The following is a 16392-nucleotide window of genomic DNA, read 5'->3' as shown; positions in this document are numbered from 1 at the left end:
TGCATATGATGAGCGCATATATAAAGTGACACACTCACCTGCATATGATGAGCGCGTATATAAAGTGACACACTCACCTGCATATGATGAGCGCACATATAAAGTGCATATTGTTTTCTAATGTTTTTCTACTATATTTTTTACTGCTGCAGAGGGAAGTGCTGCTAAATGTGCCGGCCGATGTAGTATATTATGTGTGTTCGTCTGTACGTGTGTACTGTATGTACTAGTCATGGTTTTAATACATAGGTTATAATAATGTATTTTGGGGGATATCAACATAGGGGTGATTGTATAATAAATACTGTTTTCTATATTTACTTTTTCTAAATACCCTAGAGCGCATATTGAGGTCATATTTACGGTACACGACATGTATTAGACATTGGCCATGTGACCTTGGTATTTTTAGCACAGCTTTCGAAAAAAAATAGATGAAAATTGTAAAATTTCCCAATTTTTGAATGAAATTTGCGAATGTTTTTTGCAAAGAGATAATTTTGCTAAATGACTCATTTTAACAAAATGGGAGCAAAAATGTTTGCGAATCGACAAGGGACTAGTTTGCCGATCTTCAGGCCAAGAGCCAATTGTAATTTTATTAACACATTTAAGAAAATTGAATACCACCCTCAGTTTAATAACATGCAGAATGCGAGCAAGATTGTTGTGGCTTTGTAAGGAAATCAGAAATTTGCCAACGAGCACTGTATATAGATCAGATTTTTATTCTAGTAAAGATATAGACTGCAAAGTGCTTTGCACCATTTGAACTCTATATAAGAAATATCTGGGAAATTGCCATATTTGGCAGCTTTCAACCTGGAACATGTGGGCGGAATGGTATTAAGCGGGCAAACAAGAATTGATCTCTTAATCTAACCGATAAGTTTAACCTTTCATTTACTTCCTATTGGATCAGCACAAAGTAGCATAGGGTGCAGCTTTCACCGTGACAACCCAAAAATCAATGGGGTGCTCTGGAGCAGGGGTGCTTAACTGCAGACCACAAGCCCCCCCTAACAGGTCAGGTTTTCAGGATATCCCTTCTTCAGCACAGGTTGCTCAAACAGTCCCTGCTTCAGCACAGGTGGCCCAATCAGTCCCAGCTTCTGCACAGGCGACACAATCGGTCCCGGCTTCAGCACAGGTAGCTTAATCAGAGGCTCAGTCTTTGATGACTGAGCCTCTGAGCCACCTGTGCTGAAGCAGGGCTATCCTGAAAACCTGACCTGTTGGAGGAGGAGGAGGGGGGGGGGCTTGAGCACTGGAGTTGAGCACCCCTGTTCTAGAGCATAATCAGAAATGGGCAGCTTCTCGTTCCATGAGGTTGGGGGGCTATGGTGGCTGTGAATGACTCAGATAGGAGAAGAGTAACACACAAAAGTAGTTAGAGATGGGCAACAGTCCAAAAATGACTGAGATTCAGAGGAGGAAAAGCAAACAGCAGCTCTGGCAACTGAGCAAAGGTGGCATTTACCGTGCTGACGTTTAAAGAGGTATTCAGTGTGGTATCGAAACTAAAATAAAAGGCAGATTACTGCTGTGCGCAACCAATAACGGTAGAATCCACTTTTTAGTTACATTTGTTTTGTATAATTAGGCAATTCATATTTATGATCAAATATGCTTCGATAATATGCATTTTCATCATTTATAATTGGGCATTTTAAAATTGAAAGAGACCAAAAGTGGTTTCAAAGAAAAGGTCAGAGTATTGTAGTGATGTCAGTGCCTCAGAAGCAGGTTCAAACCCCCAGGTGACCAGGTCAGTGACCTTCGGCCAGAGTCTCCATGTCCCCAAATCTAAGTTTGACTGTCATTTCTGCTGGCCCTTCCTGTGTCTGAAGCATTCTGCGTAGAGTGCTGAATATATTGCTTTTCTATCAATGACAGAATATTTCTACACGGAGCCCATGAGGCCGCTCTAACAATGCCCATGCAAATATGCTGGAAATCTTCGTCCTGCGGTCAACTTTCCTCTTTGTTGTCTTGCTTAACCAGCAACAAGATATATCAGGAGTGAGTACTGTATGGAGCTTGCGGGCATAAAGGGGAAATTATAGGGGCTGACTGCCATATTATGTGGGACCCCGGGGTAATTCAAAATATATACTTTTGTTCTATCTGGAAATAATTTGAAGTGACCAGACAAGTGTTTTATTACAACATGTTTCTGAATGTGACTAAAACATAGAGCACATTATTAACCTTCAGTGCTGAAAGGAAAGGGATCAGAAAACTCTTCATTTCACTACATATATTTTTTGCTGTTAACATTCCCCCCTTGTCAAAAGATATTCTCAAAATCCATGCTTTTTTTTAATCATCACGTGTCTCAGCACAAAGTATACTGTATAACAGGGGTACTCAACTCCAGTCGTCAAGCCCCCCCAATGGTCAGGTTTTCAGGATATCTCTGCTTCAGCACAGGTGGCTCAATCAGTTCCTGCTTCAGCACAGGTGGCTCAATCAGAGTCTCAGTCTTTGACTGAGCCTCTGATTCAGCCAGCTGTGCTGAAGCTGAGATGTCCTGGAAACTTGACCTGTTGGGGGGGCTTGACGACTGGAGTTGAGCCTCCCTGCAGTATAAGAAAGTTATTTATCCCTTTACCAGCAATCGTTAACTACAATGTAAGCAGACACATGCAGCGCCCCCGGGTTTCCCAAAAAGTTCCAGCCAGGAGACTCCTGGTTCTGTCACTTGTCCCGTTTGACCCCTTCACTGCCGTGAGATGTCCAGTTTAGAAATGATGCCACCTATCCTAGCTGTTTAAAAGTGATCCTTACATTTACTTTCTGCTGTAACAATTGATTCAAATCATTGTTTCTCTTGGACTCAGGCTAAATATATATACACAAATATGCAGCAGATATCTGCAGCTTTTTCAAGTCTCGGTTATTTAGGAGGGACATGTTTTTCACATGTAAAGCCAGAGTCTCACTGGGACAAGTTATAACCGGCAACATTAGTTACATTTTCTTAACATGCAGTAAATGATCATTCTTATGCATGATTCTTTAAAGATCTATTCCAACACTCCTTTGCATAAAAGTATATTATCTCTATGTCTATAAATCAGATGTCCCTAAAGCAGGGCTGCTCAACTCCAGTCCCCCCCCCCCCCCAACAGGTCAGGTTTTCAGGATATCCCTGATTCAGCACAGGTGGCTCAATCAGAGGCTCAGTCAAAGTCAGAGACTGAGCCTCTGATTGAGCCACCTGTGGTGAAACAGGGGCTGATTGAGTGACCTGTGCTGAAGAAGGGGCTGATTGAGCCACCTGTGCTGAAGCAGGGACTGATTGAGCCATCTGTGCTGAAGCTGGGATAGCCTGAAAACCTGACCTGTTGATGGGGCTTGAGGACTGGAGTTGAGCACCATTGTCCTAAAGAATCAAGAATGTATGCACTTCATGCATAGTCAGCGGTTAAACTCTGAACGAGAATGAGAACCCTGACACTTGTAATGCAGGACACATATCTGCGTGCTTACCGCTTACCTCTCTGTCCTTGTACAAACTGTCCGCTTGTGACCTATGCTGAGAGCTGCAGGTACTCCCAGGCACTCTGATTTCCACAATAAATCCTGCTCAGGGACTGTACCGAAATCATCGCTGGTGCTGCTCTAATAAAAGGCTCACATTGCACTCACAGCGTAATCTTTGAACCTTCTGGGCAACAGGTTCAAAGGTAGAACTATCTTTGTTTAAACATTGGTGGCAAGCCGTACCTGTGAACGTGTGTCTAACAAAAGGTTAAACACAAGATACTTGCGCAATTTGGCTAAATAAGGAACACGCTACCAGGAACTGCCTATATTTTGGCATTTAACTGCTGCACTCCCACAATACCACACAGCATTGAAGTGAAAGCGGTCAGCCATGTAACACATTCTCTATCATATTTAACAGCTCATTCACAATTTGATATGTAAAATTTAAACTGTAAGACTAAATGTGAAAACCACAATAACACATTTCCCGGACTAAAAGGTTACAATCCGGATGCATCTTTAAGAATCCGATCCGCGGATTGTTTAAAATCCACACACTGATTTAACCGGATAGAGAGAGTGAGAGACATCCCCCTGGTGGATTGATCCGTGTCCTGATTTGTAACAATTCAACCACTGACTTCTCTCTATAACAAAATAAGAATCAGGAACTGGAGATTTGCCTTTTTGAGACTAATCTGCAGAAATCCGCAGTCCAAAGGATACAAACCCACAAAATAATACAGTACGTCCATCTCTAATACTTATCTAGGAATAGAATGCTGCAGCGATTCCAATGCTGTAGTGAATGGAGCTGCATTAAAAAATTTAAATGTAAAAAAAGGGGACAGTGAGGAAGATGGAGTCTTGATTTCTGAGCTCCTCTCCCACCGGCATTAATAAAGCTTATAACAGCAACAGATCCCACGATCTAACTATATAAACCATAAAGAAAAACTTATAAACATCCAAGGATGCCAGCAGGCAGGGTGGCCCGAGCTAAAAGTCAGCCGGTCACTACATATTTTAAAAAGAAAGCAGAGACACCAGCAGAGAAATCAAAGCTTCCCGCTCAGCTTGAAAACATGGACCCTGACAGTGATCCCTCTCAGGAGGATGAAAGGGACGAGGAGATGGTCAGACGAAAGGACTTGAAAGAATTTTGTGCCAAGATGCAAAAAAAATTTAAGACTGAATTATGGGCTCTTAGGAAGGAGGTGGACGCACTTGGGGAGCGAACTGACACCCTGGAGAGAAATGCTGATGAAACTACAGCCACCATTGCACAGACACAGGATCAAGTCTCCACAATGAATGACAGAATTAAATTTCTGGAAGATAAAGTGGAAGATGCTGAGAATAGAGACAGAAGGTGCAATATAAGGCTGAGGGGTATCCCAGAAAGTGTCCTCGACCCTGAGGATTTCACAAATAGCTGGCTGGAACATATTTTCCCTGATAAACCAGAGTCTGAAATCAAACTGGACAGGTGCCATAGAGCTCTCCGTGGCAAACCTCAGAAAGGTGACCCCCCAAGAGACATTGTGGCCCGCTTTCACAATTTTCGCACTAAAGAGGAGGTCTGCAGGCTTGCCAGAGAGGATAACTCCCTAGCCTTTGAAGGAGTTAAAATACAAATATTTCAAGACCTAGCACCGGCCACCTTACTCAAACGAAAAGCCTTAGCACACATCACTAAGGTTCTCAGGGATAACAACGTGAGGTATAGGTGGTTGTTTCCCTGCGCCCTCCTATCCATTAAAAATGGAGTAGCTCATACGCTGCGGAGCCCTGAAGATGGTGAGGGATTCTTAACCAAACTGGGTCTCACCGGAGCTAACCATATTTCACCCCACATCTCTCCGACCCGTTCCAGCATCCCAACACCCACCTGGAGCCGCGCTGGCACCTCGAGCACCAGAAAACCCACCAAAGATGGCGCAACCGGGTCAGCAACAGGACCTGCTAAAGATTAAACAACTATATATGCCATGCAGGATCCCGCACTCACATCCCCCCATCCTGCACTAGAGGAACCGGAGTGCTGCCGGAGTACCAATCTACTGACTTCCCGACTCGCTGATATGGTCCAGCCTTACCTATATATATCCCCTGGATGTAAGACATCGTTTTTGCCTGGAGCCGACATGCACCCAACTTTAGCACGGCAGCCATCTTACCAGGCTCCTTCCTGGTCTTTCGCGGGAAGCAGAGTGTCTTTCGCGCGCTTCAGGAGCTGACGTCATCACCGGGCGCCCTCTTCTCGCGAGATCACGGATGCCACCGGATGACAGAGGCACTGATCTCTCGAGATCCAAGATGGAGGCCGGGGATTGTCCGGGAGGGTCGTGAGGTGGCAGGAGAAGTGATGAAATGGTACCACTCCCCTCCGACCGCCCCAGACAGTTTGAAGTCCGGCCCAAAGTGCCTCACGAGGGTCACTCACACATACAGTTCACCCAATACACCACAGCAAATAAAGAGTCCCCCCTACACACCCCTTTAAATATTGTTATATTGTTATATTGTTATATTCAATATATTCAATAAAATTGTTATATTCAGTAAATTAAGGTTATACCATAAATATAAATATAAGTAGATATGGTTATATTATAGATATAGTTATAGATATGGTTATAATAATATAAGTAATAAAATATATATATATAATGTATATAAATCATCAATTAACATGGTTAACATGGTTAATAATATAAATGATTAGGATATATTTTATATAGTTAATTAATTAATTAATGGTTTATAATATAATATAATTAATTAATTCTGATATATTCTATATGTATATGTTAACATTTATTTCACATAGTTGGTTATATGTATTTTTAGGAATATGGTTATGTGTATATGTATGTATAGGTGTTTATGCACAGATATGTATGTATATGTATGTGTATGTGCGTGTATGTGGACATGTGTGTATATATATATATATATATATATATATATATATATATATATATATATATATATATATATATATATATATATATGTACAAGGAAAAGTTTATTCGGATATGTATATAGATATATAGATATATATATATATGGATGTGTATGTATTTATATATGCACATATAGGTTATATGTCCACAGTAGCGAATACATAGTGTATATAGATAAGCATAGGTATATTTTAGTTATATAGGAACAGTTAGTTCAAATTATATAAATTACATACTATATGACAAAGGACGGCCTAGACAAATCTGAAAGCGGACGATGTAGACAATAAATAAAAATGACAGGTTGGATGAGTGCGGAATTCTGACGGGTTTGACAAAGTTGATTAGTTAGTTTGTTAAGTTAATTATGACAGATACGTTTTATATGTGTTATATATATGTGATACCAGTTTACAAGTTGTACAATATAAATATGATGCCGGGGGAGCTACTCTCCTTCGTGCATGTACCCCTTTTCTCGGTCCTCAGTTTGGAAGGACCGTTACCAAGACCCAGGGTGGTTGATCTCCACTTTAGGAGACTGGCCCATCATGAAATTGGAGCCAGACACCCCACCCTCTGGGCGCAGGAGCTACTCTCGGGGGTTCCCGAGATACGCTCTTGTATCCTGTGTTTTTCTTTATTATTATTATTTATTTTTCTCCCACCTTTTATTTTTCCTCCCCACCCTCTCCTGCCGCAACCCCATCGTTGTTTCCCATGTATTGTATACCTATCCCCACCCTTTCCCTCACCCCTCCCTTCCTAGGATGTATGATATCCAGCCACCACATCAAGCCGACATAGCAGGTATGAATATTACTATAAGAAACCCCAGGAAAAACATCAAGAGTAAGTACAATGCTCACTTTACATATTTTCTCTTACACATGAAAAATGGCGCTTACATGTATTTCACATAATGTAAAGGGCTTTAATAGCCCGATCAAAAGAAAACTGGCTTTCACAGATTATAAGAGAAAAAAGACGGAAGTGTTATTCTTGCAGGAGACGCACTTCAGCAACAATAACTCACCTGGGTTTTTAGACAAAGGCTTCACCCAATTTTACATGGCTTCAGCATCTGTCAAGAAAAGAGGAGTGGCCATTTTATTCCATAATACCATACCCTTTGTACTCCAGACAATTAAGAAAGACGCAGAAGGTCGCTATCTCATTCTCACTGGAACAATCCATGAACAGCCCATCACATTGGCCTCCATATATGCTCCTTGTGTACAAGAGGCATCTTTCTTTGACAGATTCTTTCGCCTGTTGAGTTCAGTAGCTAAAGGATATATCATAATCGGAGGAGATTTCAACATTACGATGCAATCTTCCCTGGACAGGTCAGGAGGAGGCGACTCTGATAATAAAAGAGCTCAAGACACCCTACGCAGCGCATTGAAAGACATCCAATTAGTAGATATATGGAGGGAGTTGCATCCAACATCTAGGGACTACACCTTCTACTCTCATCCACATATCTCGTACAGTAGAATCGATTATCTCTTCGTTTCGTGTCACATGGTTCCGAAGGTCACTAATGCAATGATCCATGATATTTCATGGTCTGACCATGCACCAATCGAGCTTAGGTGCAACAATATTGTGACCAATCGACCAGGCGCAAATTGGAAACTCAACGAATCTATCCTTAAAATACCCGAAATTTGTACTACAATAGCTCAGGAAATAACTCAATTTTTTGAGGTTAACACAGGCTCTGTGGAATCCCATACGGTCTTATGGGAGGCTCATAAAGCAACTTTAAGGGGCATAATAATCAGTATTACCGCCAAAAGAAAACGAGTCAGAGATTCCAAAATTCGGACCCTCCAATCCAAATTACATTCCCTGCTATCAAATCATAAAACCAATTCAGATCCAATTACAGCAAAGGAACTGAAAGACACAAAAATCGAATTAAATATGCTACTGACTTCCCGAGCAGATAACTCCTTATGTTGGTCTAAGAGAAAGTTTTATGAAAAAGCTAACAGGCCGGATATGATGCTAGCTCGAGCACTAAAAGATAGACAATCTAAGTTTAACATCCAAGCTATACGCTTAAAATCAGGTATTCCCACGGCCAACCCTAAAAAAATAGTAGAAGAATTTGGTTCATTCTATGGTTCCCTATACGACGGAAAGAAATTGGCACACAATAAAACCACGAGCAGTGCACTGAGAGATTTCTTGGCCAGCTCATAACTGGAGAGATTGACAGAGCGTGACAGAGAAGCTATGGGCGCTGACTTCACATTGGAAGAAGTGTCGCAAGCCATCAAGGAACTGAAACCATCAAAAGCACCAGGTCCTGATGGCTTTTCGGGGCTGTATTACAAGAAGTTCTCTGAATCACTCGCCCCACAGTTGCTCCATGTGTTTAACGCTATTTTAGCAGGAGCCCCTATTCCCGAGGATATGCTACGGGCGTCTATATCACTAATACATAAACCTGGCAAGGATCGACTCAATTGTAAAAGCTATAGACCAATTTCTCTAATCAATACCGATATAAAAATATATGCCAAACTTCTGGCCAATAGATTGAGTCTAATCCTACCCAGATTAATACATCCAGATCAAGTTGGGTTTGTTAAGGGGAGGCAGGCAGCGGATAACACCCGACGATTCATTGATCTGTTAGAATTGGCAAACAAAAATAACACAAAAAGCATGTTATTAAGTCTGGATGCAGAAAAAGCTTTTGATAGGATAGACTGGCCATATCTACGAGAGACGCTCACAGCATTTGGCTTCGGAAATAGGGTGAGTGGAGCGATTATGTCGCTGTACTCAGGCCCATCTGCCAGAGTCATACATCAGGGCTTCCCCTCAGACCCTTTCCCTATCCAAAGTGGCACGAGACAGGGGTGCCCATTATCTCCCCTCCTGTTTGCCCTATGTATTGAGCCCCTGGCGGCACGTATTCAAGAAAATCCGGATATCTCAGGGTTAAACGCATACTCCCAATCACACAAAGCGGTCCTGTATGCAGATGATATCCTATTAATCATCTCAAAACCCCTCACATCATTACTGTACCTAATCTATTTGACCTTTTAGATAAATTCTCTAAGGTCTCTGGGTTTAAGATAAACCAATCCAAGTCTGAGGCTCTGAATATCAATCTCCCCAGACATATAGAGAAACTACTGAAATTGAATTTGAATTTTAACTGGCAAAAGAATTCACTCAAATATTTGGGGATCCATATCACCAAAGATGCAAAAAACATCTATAAGGCAAATTATCCCAAACTAATTCGGACTCTAAAACAAGACCTAATCAGATGGTCCTCCAAGAAGATTTCTTGGATAGGAAGGATACACAGCGTGAAGATGAATTTACTTCCCCGTATCCTATACCTCTTCCAGACATTGCCTGTGCCACTCAAACTGAAGGATATACTCTCACTTCAGTCTGAAATATCCAACTTTATCTGGGGAGGTAAAAAACCGAGAGTAAATAAATTAAACATGAAGAGACCTACTTTAGCAGGGGGCTATGCCTGTTGTCATATTTTAAAGCAGCTCAATTAAGCCAGATCATTCAATGGCATTCCGACCCTAAATTAAAAAGATGGGTAGAGCTAGAAACTGCTGCTTGCTCCCCATTAGATCTTAATAATCTGATTTGGCTACCTAAATCGTCAAGAAAAAACACTTTGTTCCCACTCACCTCAACGACTAACTCTTTATCTGTCTGGGAAGTATCAAAACTGAAAAACTCACTCACATCAGCAAACTCGCTGATGTCACCTATTTGGAACAATCCTAATTTTGCGCCGGGTGTTATTGGTCATAATCACTCAATCTGGAGACACAAAGGATATGATAGACTCAAAGATCTGGATGGCTTCGATCTAAAAATTAAATCATTTGACCAACTCAGATCAGAAAATAATATTCCCCATGCTGAATTCTACAAATTCCTTCAGATCAGAGCATTTTATAATAAATTCGCCCCATACCCCCCATTGATGAATTTCGAAAAGCTCTGTCGGGCAGAAACCGACACAAAGGGACTCATATCTACAATGTACGGAGAAGTAGTCGAGACTGCAACTTCAAAACAACAAATGCCCTCATTTCGTACCCAATGGGAGAGAGACCTTGGGGAGACCCTAGAGGACAATGAATGGAATACTATATTTTTAGGAGCCGCAAAAAGCTCGATGTGCACCACACTGAAGGAGAATGCATATAAAGTCCTCATGAGATGGTACCTCACCCCACTCAAATTATCTAAGTTCATACCAGGGTCCTCTCCATTGTGCCCTAAACAATGTGGAGGAACAGCTGACCTGTTACATATGCTGTGGTCCTGCCCGCGGATATCCCCGATATGGGAAAAGATCAGAAATTGGATCCAGAGAATATTTGATCTCACAATCCCCACGGACCCGTGGTTGTTTCTCCTAAACAGACCTCTAAAGGGTCTATCAAAATCCAACAACAAACTAATTGCACACTTTGCAATCGCCACGCGGTGCGAGATCGCAGCATTATGGAAACGCCCCGAAATTCCAATTATCCCAAAGATTCGGAACCATATTTGGTATATCTGCCAGATGGAAAAGCTAACAAGCCTAGTTAATGATACTGGTGACAACTACTTAAAAGTTTGGGCCCCATGGCTAGCTCAGACAGACATCTCAGGGGTAGAGCGTGACACAATTTGGCTATAATAGTAATAGATGCTTTCTCCTTGGGTGGAGTGGAAACTAAGTTTACAGCTGGATCACCATTCCCACTCATTATTAACTACTTATACTGCCACACGATCTTCTACGAGGTTCCATAGTTCATAAGCCGTCTTGGTAGACTCCTGAAACCACTACATCCTCACCCTATACGTTCCCTTTCCTCCTTCCACCCCCCTCTAACCTACCTCCTCCTGTTTTTTTTTATTTTTTATTATTTATTATTATTTATTTATTTTCCCTTGTTTGTAACAAATATTATTTTACCATGGATACACATCACCTAAAATAAGATCTTTACCTACGCGGCGGAGTAGGGCTCGAAAAACCGCGTGGGCCCATTAAATATGTTATATCTACATCATTATGTAATATATGCTACCCTGTTCACCATGTATTGGATATGTTTTTCATGTATATCATGTATTTACACACCAATAAAATACAAGTTATAAAAAAAAAAAAAAAAAATTTAAATGATATCTTCAGGGAATTGGCAATATTTCTCCAAATCAGGAAACATTCTGGAATTGCTGAAGGATTTTCATAGATGACTTTAAAGTTCTAGCTGAGGTTTTAAACTGCTCAGTGCTAGAGAATCCTCAGTAATACATTTCAGGCTCGTACAGCTGAGCTCAACAGATCACATCCCTGCTGGAAAACCCCAAATACACAGGGGATTCACCGAAGGTCGATAAATTACAAAATGATCCGTATTTAACGCCAATGAAATATATCATATCGTATTCACTACAGCTTTTTACCGCAGTGTTATTTTGAACAGCGGTGTATGCAAATGTATGCTAATGAGGAACTCACAGCTAATTACTTATTACCTTTTTACCTTTGCAATGCATTGGTAGCCTAAGGCATCAAAGGAGTTAAATAAGGTTTAGTAAGATATCTTATTACATAACCCTATGGTAAAAAAGTGTGATACCAGGTCCCGCTGGTATTGGAGAATTTGGGACTACTCGGTATCAGCAGGAGGGGAGCAGGATGGGTCACAGGTGGGGCATCAGGAGGGGCCACAGGTGGTGCAGCAGAAGAGGCCACAGGTGGGGAAGCAGGAGGGGCCACAGGTGGGGAAGCAGGAGGGGCCACAGGTGGGGAAGCAGGAGGATCACAGGTGGGGCAGCAGGAGGGGCCACAGGTGGGGCAACAGGAGCAGCTGGTAGTGAAACAATAGCAGCCAGATGGGCCACAGGTGCTGAGGAAGGTCCCCAGGATCAGATGCTCTGTGTATCAGAGGTAGACATAAATAGACCTTGATGTTTGGTCATTGGAGTAAGAGGCTAACCTGGAGCACATCTCGTCTTTTACTGACTTTAGAGTTTGGAATCATTGACTGATAAGCTGGCGAGCATTTAAAGAGAGCAATATCTGATTAGTAGTGCTGATTATTACTATTAGTGGAGAAAGGTTTAAAGGTCATTTGTAGTGATTGATACTCTGTCGTATAAATGGCTCATGTTGATCCTGTCAAACAACTGGAGCTCTCAGCACAGTCAGTCATTGAGTCTGGCTTTAAGAATAGAGATGTGTGAAAGCGTCCAAAATGCACCCACAACATTTTAAGTGCTTTATTCCCCACATTTAATTTCTTGCTAAACATTTTGCCAAGAAACCAAAGGGTTAATAATGTCGCCAAATTAGTGCGCTTTCAGAAAAATAGCGCCAGTCTTCGAAACATAGTGTGTGCAAAAGGGTGATTTATTAGCTATTCCAATGTGTGGCCCTCACCTTGACAGGGACTGCTTATGCGGCCGAAACATTGGAATTGCTAACAAACCCCCTTTTGCCAGACCGTATGCCTGGCTGCTTTCCTCCTGCTCTGTGATCTCTCTGGGGTAATACAGGATCTCCCCCCTCTCCACGAGCACCGACAAATTGCCTTTATTGCTGCTATTACCGTGTGCCTGTAACCCTCCCTGCGTTCCCTATTATAGTCTTATCATTAACCCTTTAGGTGGCCAATGATGTAGCGACCACATGATGGGGTCTGGCACTGCGGGGGGGCCCCGTGGCGCAGTGACCAGGTCATGTATGTATGTCTTTATTTATATAGCCCCATTAATGTACAGAGCGCTTCACATCAGTGATACACATGACAATCATATAAATAGCAAATAACACAGATAACACATCACGGGAAGAAGAGCTTCAGACATAAAAGTAACATTTAGGAAAAGGAGTCCCTGCTCCGAAGAGCTTACAATCTCATGGGCTTTTTGAGCTCAGTTTCAAGGAGGGATCTCAGAGTGTGTCCTGGCACACAGGGAAACGCCTCCTCTTCCGTTTCCGTAATCAGTGACGCCATGATCACGTGATCGCAATCTGCCGGAGGAGCTGTGGATCTCCGGCGCCCGAAATGTTATCTAGCAATTTTAGATAATTTTCAGGACTCAAAAAGGGCACATTATTCACATCTCTATTTATGAATGGATACAATTGATCCAATAAAAAGACAAGACTAAGGCAAGCTACCATCATTAACTTGTACTCGTTATGAAATCTGATGAATTATTTGCGTTTATATAATCTGTAAACACATGGTTGTTGATTTATTTTATTTTTTTAACCAGATAGAGCTGTGTAAATTGAGGTAAAATACATGAAACAGTGGTGAATGTTTCCCACAACTTTACAAGTGCAACACTGTAACACACATCTGATTCAGGAAGAAGTTTAGCATATAACTAATGCAATCTGTATCCACAATTCCACATGGATCAGGCATAATGAATAGAAAGAATGAAGCTGCTCGCAGCCCATCTAACATATGCTTATAATAAACCAATTCTCTCCCTATTTCTATATCTACGTCCTGTGCACTAAAGGTGTTACAGGGGTAAACAGATGACATTTAAATCTCAGTGACTATGTAACAAACTTCTGAGTTTACTCCTTAACACATATCAGACAGTATAGATTGCGTTGCTAATGTTTTATGCAGATTTATTATCCAGTTCTAAATCTAATTTGAGCGGTTTTATTAACACCAAAACAAGAAAATAAAGATGCCAGCCTGAGAAACAGAACTTGACACATCCTTTCATATTAACTGTATCAGGGAACTAATATCTATTTGTTCATATTAACTCCCTAAATCCATTAGTGACTTATCTTGAGAAAAATAGATACACAGTACTCTGCTACATTGATGCTACTTATTCAAGTTTCTTTCTTGGCTGCAAAAATGGCCGATAAAAAAGGCATGTACAGTAACAAACTGTAGTAACCCTAATGGTGCAATGCCTATTTGCCATCTAAAACTCCTATGATGAAGAGCCAAGGTGTCATGTGCCGCCCGTAGATGTCTTGCAGGAAAGCAGGGCGGATTAGTGACTGTACCGCCTTCTAGTTGCAGTGTCGAAGAATTTCTGCCAGTGCCCTTTGGAGTTATTAATGTCACATACAGCTGAGTGTTACTCTTTGCACCCTAAAGGCTGCCTTTGTACAACTGGAGCTTTAAATGTCCTTCTCTAGTCTTAAATGGGTGACCTGCATACTACAGTATTTCGGCATACTGTAACTGTAACATTACACACATGCATTATATTGTATTGTTGCTTTATTTTCTACCGCTCGTACAAACATATAGTAGCCGTAGTGTTGTAAATACATTGTAGATCGTGGTACTTTTAAATAGACCAGCAAAATTATTCTTCATTAATGTAATAATGTGTACAGAGTTTTCAAACCCTCATATGTCTCTTCTGCATGTGTACACACTATTACTGTACATCTATGAAGAACTCTCTTGTTGGTCCATTAAAAGTTACCACAAATGTAAGGGTATCACAACAAATGAGATCATAGGAGTGTATAAGGAGAGATGCAACATGCCACCTGAAATCAGAGCTGGCAATAGTGTATAGTCTATTAGAATTGTCGGCCCCTAATTTTTCCAATGTATATTCAATTCCATACAGCAAATTACTTTTTCATAGACATACAACTTGATTTTATGACCACAACTCTTATTACAGGCATAGAGAGAGAGAGAGAAGGGGGGGGGAGGGTTGGGGGTAGAACAGGTACAGAAGTGCAGTGAGTCAAAGTAATCAAAACTATTTAGCAATCTTCTAGTGCACATTTCATTACAGGCAGCGAAACCTTTACTTGCAATGAAATGAAGTGAAATCCATTCCATGTGCTCCAGAAAAATAAAAAGCAAACAATACAAGAAGATGTATCTTGCCTGCCACTGATGAAGACAGAAATGAATCACTGTAGAGACATGGAATTATTAAAAGGCAGAATTACAAATGAGCAGTTTTGAATGGATTGCACCGTGCACATGGAGAGAGGGTGAACCATACTTTCCTTATAAGCCCCATCACAAATTAGTGTGAGTCGATGAAAGATTCATTTTTAGCAGCACTTTCAATATTTAACATTTATCTAAACACTCTTTAGGTTTTTAATATAATATAAAACGTTGCACTGTCACTATGTTAAAATAATTAAACCATCTGTGTATATTTTCAATATAATATATGAATTAAAAAGTATGTACAGTAAATGTGTATTATCAGACTGGTAAATGAAACCCCTGAGTCACGTCTCCTGGTGCCGTTTGCACATGATCTGAAGGTAGCGGCAAAGTTCTGTGTGAGTTCTGATAGCAGCGCATATTTACTCCCTATGTGACCAGGTGATCACTGAAGCTGTCACTATCTGCTGCTAATCAAATTCCTGGGTGCTCAAAGCTCACAGACCTTTCAAGTTCACCCAGTGAGACTGTACCTGGACATGAATTAGTGGTAAGATGATTGTCTTAAATACACCGCTTGTGTGGTCAGCACATATGCGCACTTTGGGCTCCATGTATCAAATGACAAATTTCTGCGCAATGTCGTTATTTTGTCGCAAACTGCACTAAATATACATGTGAATGACAGTATTTATGTATTAATCTCGCTTGCACCATTTTTGGTGACATCTGAGATGACAAGGGATTGACGGAGCGAGTGGGAGGAGTTAGGGGAAGGGTTACATTTGCATATTGGCGCAGGTCTATGTATTAAGGAATGTGCGACTTTCTCACCCCACTGCCCACTGATCCAACCTTACAACGTGCAATCTTAACACCACCCCACCACCAGCTGTGACAAATAACAAAAACACCCACATATTTTTATATATATATATATATATATATATATATATATATATATATATATATATATATATATATATGTGTGTGTCAAA

The 16392-nt window shown here is 41.1% G+C and overlaps 1 protein-coding gene across 4 annotated transcripts in view; it reads right to left on the bottom strand.

Annotated features, from left to right (window-relative positions):
- ACSL5 (acyl-CoA synthetase long chain family member 5) overlaps nucleotides 1-3644 on the bottom strand; it is a 38498-nt gene extending 34854 nt beyond the window's left edge. For 2 of the 4 annotated variants that reach the window (XM_075611872.1, XM_075611873.1), the window contains exon 1: nucleotides 3503-3644. The gene's annotated coding sequence lies outside the window, so the exon portion shown is untranslated. Of the gene's footprint in view, nucleotides 1-3495 lie in introns of all 4 variants that reach the window. The other 2 variants (XM_075611876.1, XM_075611874.1) reach the window with 1 other exon arrangement.
- Nucleotides 3645-16392: the final 12748 nt, after the last annotated feature.

The sequence above is a fragment of the Ascaphus truei genome, chromosome 8, assembly GCF_040206685.1.
Source record: "Ascaphus truei isolate aAscTru1 chromosome 8, aAscTru1.hap1, whole genome shotgun sequence".
NCBI lineage: Eukaryota > Metazoa > Chordata > Amphibia > Anura > Ascaphidae > Ascaphus > Ascaphus truei.
The sequence above is the reverse complement of the archived record's forward strand: the minus strand, read 5'-3'. Positions and strand labels throughout refer to the sequence as shown.